General features: G+C 35.8%; 1 protein-coding gene across 4 annotated transcripts in view; it reads left to right on the top strand.

The window, feature by feature from the left end:
* The window catches only part of LOC110255479 (uncharacterized), a 109,267-nt gene that overhangs the window by 25,533 nt on the left and 68,818 nt on the right, over positions 1-14,916 (top strand). The window lies entirely within an intron of this gene.

Genomic DNA, 14,916 nt, shown 5'->3' with positions numbered 1-14,916 from the left:
TGGTCCTGGGTCACTGGCAGGTTCATTGAGTGAATCTCAGACCTGGAGCATTGCTGTCTGTCTTTGGGTGTGTTCCAGTTAAGGGGCACCACTTATCAGAGAGCTGAGCTGCCATCTGGGCAGTTCTGAGGGATCTTTAAATTCCAGATGTACTCTGGCTATAAATTAGCTTGAATGATCCCAGAGACTCTCAGTTGCCTCTTTCTGTTTTTCTGTGATTGACATGCCACTCAGCTCACTTAGAGTGATGATTAGAAAATACTTTATAAGCTGTTGAAGAAACTTCCTAAAGCTCAGCTCTGGGATTTTTTAAGTCTCTCTTTATGCAAAAGAGAATAGATATAATTATACCTCATGATATGGGATAGCACATATTGCCACAGAAGTAAAAATAGTGTCACAGGGAGGATGTAAAATAAGGCTGGATCGCCACTAGTTAAATGAATGATGAAAGTTCTGTGCAATAGTCATTTTATATTGGTGTTGTGTTGTTTATCCATTTATCAATTAGATGAGAGTGGTTCATTTTATTAGGAAGAAGATCACCTAGTACAGGAGGGCTTATAATGAAAAATAGCAGTTCTCTAACCCACGTGTGTTTTTACCCACGGTTCTGCTCCAAAGAGGCAGATACTTCTGTTTTAATTTTGTGTTCTACTACTTGTTTTTATTTTTAATATAAAACATTTATTTTCTTAAGCCTGATCTTGAAAGAAAAAAACTTTTTTAAAAGAAAAGTTTAGGTTCACAGCAAAATTGAGGGGAAGTTTTGGAGATTTCTCCTATATCTCTGGCCACATACACGCATCGCCTCCCCATTATCAACATCATCCCTCATCAGACTTGTATAGTTGTTATAGCTGATGAATCTACATTAACATATTATAATCATAATGACCCCAAGTCTATAGTTTACATTCTGGTTCACTCTTGGTTTTGTACATTCTATGGGTTTGGAGGAATGTATAGTGATATGTGCCATTATGCTACCATACAGAATATTTTCAGTCCTCTAAAAATCCTATGTGCTATATTTATTCATCCTTCCCCCTGCCCCAGCCTATGGCAACCACTGATGTTTTTATGTTTCCATAATTTCATTTTTCCAGAATGCAATAGAATTGAACTTATATTGTACATAATTTCAGATGGATTTATTTTACTTAGTAATATGCATTTAAGGTTCCTTCAAGTCTTTTTTTTAATATTTTATTTTATTTTATTTTCCCACTGTACAGCAAGGGGATCAAGTTATCCTTACATGTATACATTACAATTACATTTTTTCCCCCACCCTTTGTCCTGTTGCAACATGAGGATCTAGACAAAGTTCTCAATGCTACTCAGCAGGATCTCCTTGTAAATCTATTCTAAATTGTGTCTGATAACCCCAAGCTCCCGATCCCTCCCACTCCCTCCCCCTCCCATCAGGCAGCCACAAGTCTCTTCTCCAAGTCCATGATTTTCTTTTCTGAGGAGATGTTCATTTGTGCTGGATATTAGATTCCAGTTATAAGTGATATCATATGGTATTTGTCTTTGTCTTTCTGGCTCATTTCACTCAGGATGAGAGTCTCTAGTTCCATCCCTGTTGCTGCAAATGGCATTATGTCATTCTTTTTTATGGCTGAGTAGTATTCCATTGTGTATATATACCACCTCTTCCGAATCCAATCATCTGTCGATGGACATTTGGGTTGTTTCCATGTCTTGGCTATTGTGAATAGGGCTGTAATGAACATGCGGGTGCATGTGTCTCTTTTAAGTAGAGTTTTGTCCGGATATATGCCCAAGAGTGGGATTGTGGGGTCATATGGAAGTTCTATGTATAGATTTCTAAGATATCTCCAAACTGTTTTCCATAGTGGCTGTACCAGTTTACATTCCCACCAGCAGTGCAGGAGGGTTCCCTTTTCTCCACAGCCCCTCCAGCACTTGTTATTTGTGGATTTATTAATGATGGCCATTCTGCCTGGTGTGAGGTGGTATCTCATGGTAGTTTTGATTTGCATTTCTCTTATAATCAGCGATGTTGAGCATTTTTTCATGTGTTTGCTGGCCATCTGTATATCTTCCTTGAAGAAATGTCTATTCAGGTCTTTTGCCCATTTTTCCATTGATTGATTGGCTTTTTTGCTGTTGGGTTGTATAAGTTGTTTATATATTCTAGAGATTAAGCCCTTGTCAGTTGCATCATTTGGAACTATTTTCTCCCATTTTGAAAGTTGTCTTTTTGTTTTCTTCTTGGTTTCCTTTGCTGTGCAAAAGCTTTTCAGTTTGATTAGGTCCCATGGGTTTATTTTTGCTCTAATTTCTATTGCTTTGGGAGACTGACCTGAGAAAATACCTTCAAGTCTTTTCATGGTTTGATAGCTTATTTCTATTTACTACTGAGTAATAATCCATTGTCTCAATGTACCAAAGTATATATATCCATTTACCTACTGAAATCATCTTGATTGCTTCCAAGTTTTAGAAATTATGAATAAACTGCTAGGTATATATGTGTGCAGGTATTTGTGTGGATATCAGTTTTCAACTTTTGGGAGTAACTATCCAGAGTGACTGGTGGATCACATAGTAAGAATATGTTTAGTTTTGCAAGAAACTGCCAAACTGTCTTGCAAAGTGGCTGTACCATTTTTCATTCCCACCATCAAGGTGTGAGAGTTCCCATTGCTCCACATCCTTGCCAGCATTTGGTATTGTCAGTGTTCCAGATTTGAATACGGACCATTCTGGGCACTTAATAGATATGCAGTGGAATCTCGTTATTGTGCTAACTTTCATTTCCCTGATGGCACAGATGGATCATCTTTCTATATGCTTATTTGACATCTGTATCCCTTCTTTAGTGAGGTGTCTATTCAGATTTTTGGTCCATTTTTTTAGGTCATTTATTTCCTTATTGTCAAGTTTTAAAGAGTTATTGTATATTTTTGGATAACAATCCTTTACTACCTATGTCTTTTGCAAATATTTCCTCTCGTTATGTAATTCGCCTTCTTTTTCTCTTGACATTGTCTTTTATATAGCAGAAGTTTTTAGTTTTAATGAAGCCCACTTTATCAATTCTTTCTTTCATAGATTGTGCCTTTGATGTTATATCTTAAGTCATTGCTAACCCAAGGTCGTATAAGTGTTCTCCTGTGTGATCATCTAGGATTTTATAGTTGTATATTTTACATCTAAGTATGGGATCCATTTTCACTTAATTGTTGTTAAAGACGTAAAGTCTGGGTTGAGATTATTTTTTTGCATGTAGGTGTCCAGTCATTACAGCACCATTTGTTGAAGAGATTATCTTTCCTTTTTGTATGACCTCTGCTCCTTGTCAAAGATGAGATTTGTATGGTTCTGTTTATGGGTTCTCCAGTCTGCTCCACTGATCTGTGTATTTTTTCACCAATATCACACTGTCTTGAATACCACAGTTGCATAGTAAGTCTTAAAATTGAGTGATGTCCTCCAGTTTGTTCTTCTCCTTCAACATTGTGTTGGCTGTTCTGGGTCTTCTGTCTCTCCGTAGAAACTTTAGAATCAGTCTGTTGATATCTACAAGATAACTTGCTGGTATTTTGATTAAGAATGTATTGAATCTATAGATCAAGTAGGAAAGAACTGATGTGTTGATAATATTGAGTCAGAGGTGGAATATCTCTCCCTTTAATTATTCTTTGATGTTATTCATCAGAGTTTTATAGGTTGGTTGTTTTGTTTTCTGTTTTTTTGTTTTGTTTTGCTTTTTAGGGCCGCACCTGCAGCATATGGAGGTTCCCAGGCTAGGGGTCAAATCAGAGCTGTAGCTGCCATCCTACACCACAGCCCCAGCAATACCAGATCCTTAACCAACTGAGCGAGGCCAGGAGTCAAACCCGCATCTTTGTGGATACTAGTACGGTTCATTGCCCCTGAGCCATGACAGGAACTCCTGGAGTTTTATAGTTTTCCTCACATAGATCCCGTATATCTCTTGTAGATTTGTACCCAAATATTACATTTTTTCAGTACTAATGTAAATGGTATTGTGTTTTTAATTCTAGATTTCACTTGTTCATTGCTGGTATGTGAAAATGACTGACTTGTATACTAACCTTGTATCCTGCAACTTTTCTATAATTGCTTATTAGTCCCAGGAGTTTTTTGTCATTTCTTTCAGATTATTTACATGTCATATGCAAAGACAGTTTTATGTCTTCTTTTTCAATATCTATATCTTTTTTTCCCTTGTCTTAGTTAGCAATTCAAGTACAGTGTTGAAAAGGGGACATCCTCATCTGATCTTAGTAGGAATGCTTTGAATTTCTCACCATTAAGTATGATATTAGCTACGGATTTTTTTTTGATAGATATTAAGTTGAAGACGTTCACCCCCTTTATTCTTAGCTTACTGAGGGTTTTTTTTTTAAATCATAAATGGGTGTTAAATTTTGTGAAATGCTTTGTATACATCTACTGATATGATCTTTCTTTTTTGTCTGTGGATGCGATGGATTATATTAACTGATTTTCAAATGGTGAATCAGCCTTGCATACCCGGGATAAATCCCACTTGGTTGTGGTGAATAATTCTTTTAATACATTGTTAGATCCAAATTCCTAATATTTTGTTGAGGCTTTTTACAGTTTTGTTCATGAGAAATAGTTGTCTCTGGTTTTCTTATGATGTCTTTTTTTTTTTTTAATTAAGGTAGTGCTAGCTTCATAAAATGAGTTAGGAAGTATTGCCTTTGGTTTTATCTTCTGAGAGCGATAATACAGAATTGTTATAATTTCTTCCGTAAATATGTGGTAGAATTTACCAGTGAACTCATCTGGACCAGGTGCTTGCTTTCTGTTTTTGAGTATGAGTAATTATTGACTCAATATCTTTAATAGATATTAATCTATTGAGATAGTCCACATCTTCCTGGCAAATTGTATCTTTCGAGGAATTGGTCCATTTCATGTAGATTTTCAAATTTGTGGGCATAGGGCTGTCCATGGTATTCCTCTATTATCCTTTTAATGTCCGTAGAATGTGTAGTGATGCTTCCTCCTTCATTTCTGATAGTAGTAATATGTGTTCTCTCTTTTTTTTATTATAGTCTGGAAAGAGGCTAATCAAATTTATTAATCTTTTTAAAGAAACAACTATTTTGTTACTAACTATTGACTTGTTTTCAATTTTTTTGACTTCTGCTCTAATTCTTCTTATTTTTTTTCCTGCTTGCTTTGGATTAATTCTTTTTTTCTCCCTAGTCTCCTGAGTTGGAAACTTAGATGATTGATTTTTAGATATTTCTTCGTTTTTAATGTATACATTTGATACTATAAATTTTGCTCCAGCCACTACTTTTCTGCATCCCCACACAATTTGATAAGTTGGATTTTCATTTTGTTTAAAATGTTTTAAAATTTCCCTTGAGATTTCTTCTTTGACCCATGTATGTGTTCCTTTGAAGTGTTTTGTGTAATCTCCATGTATTTTTAGCTTTTCTCAGATACAGTATTTTTCCCAAATGTTTTTCTGTTATTGATTTCTAGTTTAATCCCATTGTGGTCTAATAGCACACATTGTATGATTTTTGTCTTTTTAAATTTGTTAAGGTATATTTTATGGCCGCAAATGTCGTCTGTCTTGGGGAATGTTCTGTATAAGCTTGAGAAGAATATGCACTTTGTTGTTGGATGAATAAGTCTAGAGATGTCAGTCATATCCCTTTGATTGATGGTGGTATTGAGTTCTGCTCTGCTTGAAATTAATATGGTTACTCTTGCTTTCTTTTGATTAGCGTTAGTCTGGTATACTTTTCTCAACTTAGTTTTCATCTATATCTGTCTTTATCTTAAAAGTGGTTTATTTGTAGACAGCATATGGTTTTTAGATCTTTTTCTTTCTTTTTTTTTTCGTCTTTTTAGGCCCGCACCTATGGCATATGGAGATTCCCAGGCTAGGGGTCGAATTGGAGCTGTAGCTGCTAGCCTACACCACAGCCACAGCAATGCAGGATCCGAGCCACATCTGCAGCCTACACCACAGCTCACGGCAACAGCAGATCCTTAACCCATTGAGTGAGGCCAGGGATCGAACCCTTGTCCTCATGGATACTAGTTGGCTTCATTAACACTGAACCACTAATGGAATTCCTAGATATTTAGATTCTAAAACTTTGGATCTTGTTTTTAGAACCATTCTGAAAATCTCTGTTTTTTGATTGGTGCATTTAAAAATTCAAAGTGATTATTGATGTAATTGGATTATTATGTACCATGTTCATTACTAATTTTTTTTTTTTTTTTTTGTCTTTTTGCCTTTTTCTAGGGCTGCTCCTGTGGCATATGGAGGTTCCCAGGCTAGGGGTCTAATCAGAACTGTAGCTGCCAGCCTATGCCACAGCCACAGCAATGTGGGATCCGAGCCTCGTCTGCGACCTACACCACAGCTCACGGCAACACTGGATCCTTAACCCACTGAGCAAGGCCAGGGATCGAACCTGCAACCTCATGGTTCCTCGTTGGATTCATTAACCACTGTGCCACGACGGGAACTCCTCATTAATAATTTTTAATTGTTGTCCTTGTTTGTTTCTTTTTTGTCTGATTCTGCTTTTGTTAACTCTGCTAGTTTTCCTTCATGGTGCCTGATTTCCTATATATGTGATGATTTTTGTATGAGTTCATATTCTTGGAAATTTATCTGGTATTTCCTTAAGGCCTTAGTTTAAGACTGGTGTCCCTCAGAAAAGATGCGAGGTTGTTTCTATAAGTGCCTATACTTACTGTTAATCCTGGACCACTTCAAAATAAACTCATGACTCAAAATTCTTCAGGCATTCCAGGTTATATAGCATTTATTTGTAAAATTCATTCAAAACTATTTGTATTTATGAATTCTTAAGAGAGTTAATTTTTTTTTTCCTCTGCCAGCACCACATTTCAATTAAGGCAGTTTTTCTTCACACCATTGGCCAGAAAGATGTAGGCTGTGGTGGAAGTTGGGGAGGGGGTAAGAGTGTGTAAGTAGGGGATTGTAGAGACAGCATTTGCCTATATACGAACCAAGACTATGGCACCATGTCTGCTCCAGTTAATGTAGAAAAGCCATCTGTAAGAGTTCCATATTTTCTTGGCTCTAAGGGTTTATTTCATGTTTCCCATCATCTGCAAAACCTTGGAAACTGTAGCTCAGGATTACCTAGGTTTAACAATATCTTCCAGGTAAAAACAAAGTTTTGCCTCACATAATCCTTACATCGTTATAGCATACCCCCAAATTTAACTGTATACATTGTATCCAGTGTTTTTAATTTCTACGAGGGCAAGTTATGTTAGGATATATAGGCTGTCCAACTGCCAGAAAATCAATTCTCCTCATCTACTTCTTGTTAAATTCTCCTTCCATTCCTTTCACTGTTAGGAATGTACTCTTTATTGTTGTTGTTTGTTTTTGTTATTGTTTTACTGTCATTTTAATGGGGTGTCACAGGAAGGGAAGGCAGATGTGTGTGTTCATTCAAATTCCTTAAGCTACAAATTTTTTTAAAAATCAAACTTTAATTAGAAATTGTTATTTTAAAAATTAGAAGACTGGAGTTCCCATTGTGGCTCAGTGGGATGTAGGTTCAATCTCTGGTCTTGCTCAGTGGGTTGAGGACCATGCATTGCTGCAAGCTTTGGCATAGATGCAGCTGGGATCCAGTGTTGCTGTTGCTGTGGCTGTGGGTAGGCTGGCAGCTGTAGCTCTGATTTGACCCCTAGCCTGGGAACTTTCATATACCACAGATGTGGCCATAAAAAGAAAAAATAAATAGAAAGCAAGATTTTTTAAAAATAATCATGAATATATTTTATTGAGTCTTTTCTTTTTTTTTAGGGGTTTGTTTGTTTGTTTTTGCTTTTTAGGGCTGTACCTGTGGCATATGGAAGTTCCCAGGACAGGGGTCCAATTGGAGCTGCAGCTTCCAGCCTACACCAGTCACAGCATCAGGGGATCCTAGCCTCATCTGTAACCTACACCAGAGTGCACGGCAACACAGGATCCTTAACTCACTGAGTGAGGCCAGGGATTGTATCTACATCTTCACAAATACTAGTTGGGCTCATTTCTGCTGAGCCACAATGGAAACTTCTATTTTATTATTTTGAAAGTGGCATTTTTAAGTGGATTAGTGAAAAAGGGTTTTATATTGGACTGGCTATATGAATGTTTAGAATATTAGTGAAAAGGGGTTTTAAATTCGACCATATATATGAATGTTTAGAATATTAGAACATTATGCTAATGTGGCTAGATATATGTATACAATTATATACTTAATTTGTTCTTTCAATAAATTCAAAATCTTTTTCGAGTATGTACTATATACATATACAAAATTAAAATACTAACAGAAAGTGTATTAATTCAAGAATTATTTTCTCTTGAAACATAAAGAATAAGAATATATTTCTATTTTTGAATATTATACATAATTTAAATGTTATTTGAGGCTTGTTATATAAATGTAGAAGTTTTAAAAATGTATTAAGTCAAAATATCTGGATATAATATGAAATTTTTTATTTTGCTATTCTTTTAAAACACTGGTTATGACAGATATTTCCAGCTTCAGATTACAACACATATATTAACATTTTATGAAGAAAGGGAAATTTGGATTATATTTCTGATATGGCAAATAGTAAAATAAATATACACTAGATAAGAATATTTCTCTGTGGTTTGGCCCACAAAGACACATTCTCTGGACAGTTGACAACTACTCTCTTAGGAATTATGAACATTAAAAAAATTGTGTGTGTGTTTTGTATTATCTGCTTTAAAATAGGTTTGGCTATAGCTGTAGATACGGAAACTGTTGGAATTGGTAGCCTTTTAGGAGACATGTCTAGATGGAGAAATTAGAAAATATTTATTTTGGACTGATATCATTCTGTGTTGGCAAATATTTACTCAGAGTCTGTGGCTTGGAAGACTGTGATCCCTGTCAGTTCCATGGATACCTTGTAGTTAAATTTGCATCAGTGATCAAGTGGATATGCATTGTGTTAGAAAGACAAGGAAGAATAAGTCTTCAATAAGGTATTTCTTTATTAAATTGACCTCAATATGTCTGACCTAACTCAAGACTAAAATTCAACAGTCTTATACCTACTACTAAAAGTTAAAGGATTTTTGTTTGTTTGTTTTTTTAGGGCTGCCCCCACAGTATATGGTGGTTCCTAGGCTAGGGGTCAAATCCGAGCTACGTCTGCTGGCGTACGCCATAGCCACAGCAACGCCAAATCCAAACCAAGTTTGTGACCTATACCACAATTCATGGCAATGCTAGATCCTTAGCCCACTGAGCCAGGCCAGGGGTCAAACCTATGTCCTCATGGATACTGACCAGATTCGTTTCTGCCCAGCCACAGTGGGAACTCCCTAAAATTTAAAGGTACTTCAAATTATGATAAACCTTCAAAATCCAGCTGGCTAATCTTTGGCATCTATTATCACCTGTCCCAGTTGGGCTGTCTTGATGTAAGGAATAGAGTTCTTGTGGAAAGTAGTTTCTAAACAATATGAGAGCAGTACATACCCATAAATAGAAACAAATGTTCCTGTCCATTCAGTTTGGTTGGTGGTGATAGTGTTTTTCAAGACATCAACTCAGAGCTAAGATTTTTGGAGTGGAAGTTTAAGTGTTCTACCACAAAATTTCCTTCCATGGAATGACATTATAAAATCAGTATAGAATCTTACCAAGGTTTCTTGGCTATTCCTCATAGAAACACTATGTAAATGTGGTGAGTTATGAAAAGTAATTTGAAATGTGCTCAAGTTCATTATTATTTTTTGATTATTAAAAACAGGATCAGGAATTCGTGCTGGGGGTTAAGGATCCGACTGCACCAGCTCGGGTTGCTGGGGAGATGCAGATTCGATCCCTGGCCCAGAGACTTATATATAATGGGAGAGGGTCTAAAAAACAAAATAAAACAAAATCAGGATCAGGCTATTATTCATATCTTCTTAGCAATGAATTTAGGTAAGCAATTTTAAAATGTTATATATATTTGTGACCATACTAAAGCACTGACTACTTTATAGTATAATGTAATTTTAATACTTTTAATATAGAAAAACATTAGCGGTAATTGCCCATCCCCTAACATATTCATGGATTTTGGTGGTTTTATTTTCTCAGGGAATTAAACCTGTAAGTGCACCCAATTTAAGACATAAACCATGGAGGATAGTCCTACTGTTACAAAAAATTATTAGCATAAGAGAGCATGTCTTTTTATTTTATTCTAATGTTCAAAATAATCTCTTTATACTTAGATGACATCACATAGTATTATAAGACACTGCATTTCAATTAATATAATATAGAAATTATTAATGGGTTCAAGTTTAAGAATGATCTACATTTTCTCTGTTATAACAAGCTCAGGGCTATTCTTATATCACCCTTATTTATTTTGATTTCCATATAACTCAAACTATTTGAATTGAGTTAAATCAGTTATACAGTGGATTGCATTTAATCTTAGATATGCCCATGGGAATATTTAGTTCTAAATTTTCTCATAGAATTCTATATTTTCACTGTTGTAGCTTTTATGTTTAATTTTTAATTTTACTTTTGTACATTTCCATCAGACTGTAAGCTTCATGAAGGCAAGACCATACTTGCCTGGTTCATATTACATCCCCAGTACTTACCATAGTCTCTCAGAATAAGCTCTCAATAAGTACTTCTTGAATGGATAATTGATTTAGCACATTACTTATTAATGTGAGAGAAGTTTTATCATTTTTTCTCCAATGAATAAACTCAGAATGTCTCATCTTTATTAGATGGCTAAGAAAAACAGAAAAATAATCAAGAGAAAATACAGATATTCATGGTTTTTAAGTTTGCAGCTACTTATACCCTTATCTACAAAGTTTGTTTTAATTTCTTTAGGCTCTGGATGTGCTTACTTAACCTTATTTTTGTAGTGTGCTAGGCTGATTCTCATGGCTGCAGATGGAGCTAAAATTAAGTAGGAATTGGAAGAATAGAAGAGAAAAACTGGATTTTTGCCACCAATCTTCATGCTTCGCTAACCCCGAAGACCATTTTCCAAGACTGTGGCAGTATAGGTCTCCTTAGAAATAACTGATGAGATAGAGGAATAAAGAATACAAGCCAAATGTCCTATAAATCTGGAAGCAAAAGCCCTCTGATCCAAGCAGACATTGTTATGACATTCTGTACCTAGATCCATAAAAATCCCTAAGCTACCCACATAATTCAGGCAAAGGATACCTGTGGAAACATTTATCAGTTGTTCAGCCTTTAAGAATGGCTTTGTGTTAGATTTGCAATGAATGGCATTGAATATCATGGTTTTGGTAAATGACCTAATTGTCAAGAGTAACGTAATGTAAATTGCTTATTTCAAACTGACATTTTCCTGTACCTTAGTAACCTCTCAAAATTTCACCAGTGTTAATAATTCAATACGGAGGCAGGTCTGACTGTAAGAGAATTCTCTCTCTCTCACGAGTCACTTTAATCACCTTCCTCTTTGAAGGGGTAAAGCACCCATTTCCAAAGAGGGTGTAGAAGCACAGCAGAGTGAATGAAGAACTGGACAAGGAAGCTGAAGGCAGGCTGCTAGTCTTGGCTCAGTCATCTAATATATATATATGATCCTGGTTGAGTTACAAATAGCTGTTCTAATCCTCAGTGTCCAAAATTATATTTATGATTCTCCCTACCTGACCTACCTCATCAGAAATAATGAAGTCTTATTATATTCTAAGAGGCCATATGCATTTGAGATATTACACTGAAGTATCACGGTGTCAAAGAGCTAAAAAATGTCATCATTCAGAGGTAGGACTTGGAAGGATAATAGCCTTTAAAATAAAAAAGATAAGAGAATGTTGACTGAAAGGGAAGAAGAAACACTTACAATAGTAACAGAATCAGAAGTCCTAAAGTGAAAGTCGACACCTGGGAGGAAAGAAAGATGAGAATGCTAGAGCCACTTGTGACTTCGTTCCTTTGGCTAAGAACTGTAGTCTGTTTCCTCAGTGAAGTCTGTTGCTGCTTAAGATTGTCAATGAGTGACTTACAAGCCTGGGAAGACCTATCCTAGAAGGTTTCGGTGGCTGACTTTTCTGGAATGGTAATCAATTTAAAATATTTTAAATTGTGCCCTTCACTAAAAGTTTTGCTGAGCCTAGTTGTAGACAAGAAGAAAAACTAAACTGTCTGAAGCATCTCAGGTACTGGTCATCATGGGCAACTTGGTTTTTTTTGTGTGTTAGTTTTGTTTTGTTTTGTTTTTCACATGGAAGGTGACACCCTTAAAGAAACAATGCCAAGTACTTGAACAGAGCTAAGACTTCTTAAGTGAAATAATACAATTTTAAGGGGGAAACTGATGATGAAAATTCTTTAGTAAGCTCTTTTAAGTAGGCAAACATAGAAAATTCTCCTAAAAACTTCCCTCCTTCCTTCCTTCAGCCTTCCTTCCTCCCTTCCTCCCTCCCTCTTTTCTTCCTTCCTCTCTTTCTTTCTTTCCTCACATTTTAACTTCATAATATGATAGAGTATATAAGCTTAATCTTAGGCAGTGCTGTGGCCTCAATTTAGAAGGAATTCAGATGACAGCATCCTTTTTCCTCTAATTTCTTTAATTCAAAGATTGATTTCAATTCATTCTCTTAACCATAGGACATGAATAAAACAGACCTACCCAGTAGGTCACCAGATAAGTGTTTCTGTAGTATATTTTTAAAAGTGTTTTCCATGTTACAACTGTCTACACTCTTCTTAGAATTATGCTGTAGACATTCTTTGGGTTATAAAAAAGAGTTACCAAAAGAATAAAGAGTTCTTCAAGTTTTTCCTTTTTTAAATTTCTACTTTTTCCACTCCTCTGCTACTGAAGCTATTTGGAGAGATCTCAGTGAATAACTATTGCTACCTTCATATATTTTAGCCACCCACAAAATTTAAAACTATTAAACTCACATCAAACAATTAGGTCTTACCAGTTCTGTGGCAGTTGAAAAATGATTTCTCATTCTTATTAATTTAAAAAGGTTAAAGTAATTCACAGGGTTTTGGTGGGGGCAGGGTATTTTCTTTGTTTCTGAAGTAGCTGCCAGATAAAATAAGAATAAACCTCAAATTTAAAATATTTAATCAATTTTTAAAACATTAATAATGTGTAATAATTAATTGTGGTTTCATTAGACGTATATTCCTTGAAATGTGTAGTATGTTCTCATGGTGAAACATTTATTTCATTGACAAAAATGAAGAATGTTAGTGTACTAATCTCCATTGTAAAGTGTGAAAAGTTCAAATGAAGCTACCTGGAAGTGTAGAAACCAAGGAAATGTCTACTATATATAGATTTAGAATTACCTTTGGGGACCAGTATCAGACTGCTGACTAGAGTGATTTAAACACATATGGCTGTATTTTTGTCAATCAATAAAATGTATAAAGATAGGCATTTACTGATAGCCATTCAATAGCATAAGAGAGTCAAGGATTCTGGATGAATTTCTTAGCCTTCCATTTATGGTCCCCAAATGGCCACTGGACTTTAAAACCTTACAACTAGGTTTTGAGAAAGAAGAAAAGAAAAGACATTTGTCAGTTCAATAAACTTTTCCAGAGATCTCATCCAACTAATTACATCTTGTTTATGAAATATGCTTATCTTATTGCCCATCCTTTCAGCAAGTGATGCTGAGAAATATATTTTAGCTGGGTACACTGCCTCCCCCTATTGTCTCTGATAAAGGAAAGAGTAAAAACATGGATACTGTGTTGATAGTGAAGAGTTACTGCTACATATCTGTTATATTTCAGTGCCATCTCAGACTCCCCTTTGGAGTTAGTCACTGAAAGTGAAAGAAGAGATACAACTTCAACCACTGATCACACTTGCTATAGGAACCTGAGCTTGATCTCTCGTTGATGGGGAGATAATTAAACCATATTCTCCTGGAGAGGCATGGGCATGGTTAAACTGGGAAGCTCCAGTATAGGACAGACACCTGGAATTCAATATATACATATATATTTTGTATTTTTAGGGCTGCACCCTCAGCATATGGAGGTTCCCAGGCTAGGGGTCTAATCAGGGCTACAACTGCTGGCCTATACCATAGCCTCAGCAATGCCAGATCTGAGCCACGCCTGCAACCTACACCACAGCTCATGGCAATGCCAGATCCTCAATCCACTGAGCGAGGCCAGGGATCGAACCTGCAACTTCATGGTTCCTAGTTGGATTTGTTTCTGCTGTGCCGTGATGGAAACTCCAAGGAATTCAATATTTGAGGTTACTGTTGTTCAAGAACAACCTTGAAATTCCATGACATAAAAGAAGTAACTTTTAAAATAACTTTTTATGTCATATCAATTTTAGCTCCCCACACACCAAGAAGCAAATAGTTTTCTTACACCAAGAGTTGTAGTCATTTTCTAGGGCCATAGCAAAATACTAAATACTAGGTGGCTTGAACAACAGAAATTTTTTGTCTCAGATCTGGAGGCTATAAATCCAAGTTCAAGTTATTGAAAGAATTGGCTATACAATACAGTCTGTTCCATGCCTCTCTCCTAGATTCTGGTGGTTTTCTGGCAATCTTTGGTGTTTCTTGGCTTATAGATACCTCATCTTGGCCTCAGCCTTTATCTGTACATGGTGTTATGCCTTTATCTTCACCTGGTGTCTGACTGTATGCAAATTTCTCTTTTTATGAGGATCCTACTGACTTGATCTTAACTTGACTATATCTGCAAAGACCCTATTTCCAAATAAGCCAACATCCTGAGCTACTAGGAGTTAGGACTTCAACATGTACTTTGAAGGAACATAATTCAACCCGTAACAATTGTTATGCAGATTACTTGATCAGAAAATGAA

Source organism: Sus scrofa, chromosome 9, assembly GCF_054392235.1.
Source record: "Sus scrofa isolate SSC_HxYL_T2T_F1_AM1 chromosome 9, Sscrofa_HxYL_maternal_Yorkshire_Landrace_v2.0, whole genome shotgun sequence".
Lineage (NCBI taxonomy): Eukaryota > Metazoa > Chordata > Mammalia > Artiodactyla > Suidae > Sus > Sus scrofa.
This window is presented reverse-complemented; position numbering and strand designations above follow the sequence as displayed.